Here is a 3,528-nt window from a genome sequence, read left to right as displayed (position 1 = left end):
GCATTAGAAAAATATGCCTATTAAAAAAATGGATAGACTTTTTTTTAAAAGCCACATGACATTTTTTTAATTAAAAATAAGCTAAATGATTTTTTTTTAAATCCCATTAGCAAAAAGGGTATATTTACACTATTTATGTAAAGACAATGATATATTTGCACCATTTTGTAACGGCAAGGGTATATATACATTATTTTTTCAAATAGAGTATATCTGCTCTAATTCAATTAGACACTAGATAGGGGAGACGAGGACGGGAGAAAAAGAAAAATGGAAACGTTCAGGCAGCCCAGGCAATAAGTCAATGTCAACAGCTGTAAGAAAATAGCCAAAACTAGCCAATGGTTGATTGAGATGTTGTATTTGTTTAGAATGATTAGTGTAGTTATAGGATGAGTGCAATAATTAATTTACTAGAATAATTTTTTTAGTTATATTAAGAATCTAAAGCTCGATTAATTGATTTGGAACTTTCATCCGTATCAGTATTTTCAACTTTGTTACTCGCATCTCTTTAAGAAAATTAATCTAACGTTAAAATTTAGTGTTTTTCAAGTCGAATAGATATTCACTTTCAAACTCACTCTCTTAACTCAGAAATGATGCCGGTTAAATTTTTTCGATTTGTAACTGAATTTAATACTAATTAAAAACCCTCTATATATTGACAGAGTATATACAGACAAAGGAGAGGAAGTAGAGGAAAAACTAAAGAGAGGAGCATTTATATTTTATATATATAGTAGATGGATGGGAGACTATATTCACGAGGGGCATCCATCCATTTTCCGCAAAATCAAAAGCATGCATGGTTCCTGTGTGTGTTGTGTTGTGTTGAATAACCCAACCTATAGGGCATCTTCCTTCCACCCCTAACCCCCCACCCTCACCAAACAAACACAAAGAGAAAGCCCCAGTTCCACCCTACATTTCTTATATACCTTAAAATACTTCCTCAAATAGGCCATAACCTTTGTTCATTTTTTTGCTCTTTAATTAATTTCCAGATGAATCAATTTGGTGGAAAGTTCAGAATCCATAAACTTTAAATTCTGATTCTCTCTCAGTATTTGTATGTTGGTTTTGAGAGGTTGAAGCTGCCAGCATGATCTGGTAAGAGCAAAATCTATTTTTCCGTATATTTTCTTGCAAAAAAAGAAAGGAAAGCCCATATTTTTTTCTTAAAATCTTGAGGCCTTTCCCTCTTTTGGGTTTGAAGTTAATTAGATTTGAAAAAAAGAAAATGAAATTTTGGAAGGTTTTCTTTAAAGAGAATATATATATATATATATAGCTAGCTTTCCAAAGGTTTGGTTCCATCAGGTCATCTAGCAGCTTCAATCACTCACCAACAATACACACAAAGGAAAAGGCTTCTAATTTTGACCTTGACTTCTCAATGACATTGATTTATCTCAGGTGATACTCTATATATCTCCATTTTTATTTTTATTTTACTGTGGATTATCTTCTTCCTTTAATCTTTTTTACTCTCTTATCAGAGTGCTTTAATTCTTTCTATAGGAATCTATATGGTATGTATGTTCTTTTAGACTGTTAATGCATGAACATTCTATCCTCATATAGAGTTCAAATCGTTGTTAAGTACGCATCTAGTACAATAACAAATAACATATACCCTACGGTTACGGGAAAATCCAGAATATCAAGAGGATAAGTTCACCATTATTTTTAAGATAAGATATAAAATTTTCTAGTGACATAAACTTGGCGAGCCAAACGTTATAGGCTGCTTAGAAATTCAAAAACAAAAAGATGCAAAAGTGCATTTTGTAGGGTTCAATCCCGTGACCTTAAGGGATTAAACCCAAAACTTAACCGGTACTCCACTCAAGCTTGTTTAACATGTGTTCCTTCAGTTAATATTAAATATATTTTAAGAATTATATACATAATATACCGAGTTTAGTCAGATAACCATGGGTTCACGTGACTCATTTTTTCTACATAAATTCGCCCCTGCCTATAGTCCTATTAATGATAAATGGTCGGAGGTGAATTCAAGATTTAAATTCTACCAATTCAAATCTTTAAGTTCCTATATGTGAACCCTCTGTAGTTTTATATTATTGGCTTAGACATACTATTTGTTGTAATTTGGTGGATTTTTACAGATAAATTTATGTTGCAAAATACCGAATTCAGATGAACTCGATACCTGAACGTTGCATCCGCCACAATGAATGATGATGGTTTCTGATGAGTGATGACATTTGAGTTTTGAACTCCAGGCATGTAAAATTTCCAAATATAAAGGCAACAATTAATAATTTATCCCATTAATCGGACCGAAATTTCTGCGCAGATTTATAAGTACTTGCTAGGGGATCTATTGTTCTGTTTTTGTGGAATTTTAATCCTTTAATTTGAGTGTACTTTGAGTGCGTGTGGGTGTGTGATTGTTTGTTTGTTTGTCTGTGTGGTTTTCTATGCAGATATACAATATCAAGATTGAGCCAAGCAAATTCACAAGACACGAGAAAGACATGATTGTTAATTAATTTACAAGCTTGTATTTTCATCTTATGGTATTCAATTACATGATGACAACTGTACTTTTGTTATGTGGAAATTATAAGTATTACCTAATTAATGACTTCACAAAAGTTTAATGGGTGATGCACAATTTCTTAACTGTTACAAATGCATTTGTGGTAGGTATAACATTGATAAGATTTTCATTACTTGGTGCTCTGCTATTATTTATATATCGCACCTAACAATGACTATTTGATGAATATGTCCTCGTAAAGTTGTCATTCTTGTGCTTGCTGAAGTGGTCTCATCATGTGCATTGGAGCTTTTGTGCACTAAATGTTAGAAAAAATAGAAAAACATAATTGGCGATGAAATAGCTCTGAGGCGTGGAAGAATCGACTTTCCTTAAAGAGATATTGTCCGTATACAAATTGGAAAAAATACAAGCAATTTCCTTCAGGATACAGCAAAGCTTGTGTTATACATATGTAGATTTTCCTCTGTCACTTCATGAAGTAAGGCCTTATTTATAGAGTTACATAAGTGACTATTGTGAATAGTCATGACTTTTCATAAATATACATGTCCATTTAAATTCAAATTTTAAATAAAATCTGAAAATATCAAAACTTTTGTTATGTAAAGTTTTCAAACTCTTTTTGTCTTATGTTGTGTGAAAATCACATTTCATATATATTACAAACTATCTAACACAAAAGTCTTCCTAGATGGTTTACTTGCAGTTTGGCGCCTTCGTTTGACGCCTTCTTTAAGGATAAAAAAGTAATAGTGTCAAATATATACATGTATATTTAGGAATCCTCTATACCATTTTAAGTTCTTTTTCTTTTTTGGAGTTTAAGTTGTATAGGTTGATTGTGTAGAAAATATTTATAAAATCATATCACTTATAAGATAAATATAGGTAAATCTTTGTAGTTAACACTAATCGGTAATACAGTAAATATTTAAAAAAAAAAAATTGGGGGTTAGGAGAAGAGGAAATTGGATAGGGGATTACAAGGTGGA

The 3,528-nt window shown here is 31.5% G+C and overlaps 1 long non-coding RNA gene across 2 annotated transcripts; it reads left to right on the top strand.

Annotated features, from left to right (window-relative positions):
* Positions 1-704: 704 nt before the first annotated feature.
* Positions 705-2,705, top strand: LOC132623767 (uncharacterized). Of its 2 annotated transcripts, none has more exons than XR_009576415.1 (2): positions 705-1,419; positions 2,457-2,705. It is a non-coding gene; the product is annotated as an uncharacterized LOC132623767 (long non-coding RNA). The 2 variants fall into 2 exon arrangements; XR_009576416.1 differs by having other exon boundaries at positions 2,136-2,705.
* Positions 2,706-3,528: the final 823 nt, after the last annotated feature.

This window comes from Lycium barbarum, chromosome 12 (assembly GCF_019175385.1).
Source record: "Lycium barbarum isolate Lr01 chromosome 12, ASM1917538v2, whole genome shotgun sequence".
Classification (NCBI taxonomy): Eukaryota; Viridiplantae; Streptophyta; class Magnoliopsida; order Solanales; family Solanaceae; genus Lycium; species Lycium barbarum.
This window is presented reverse-complemented; position numbering and strand designations above follow the sequence as displayed.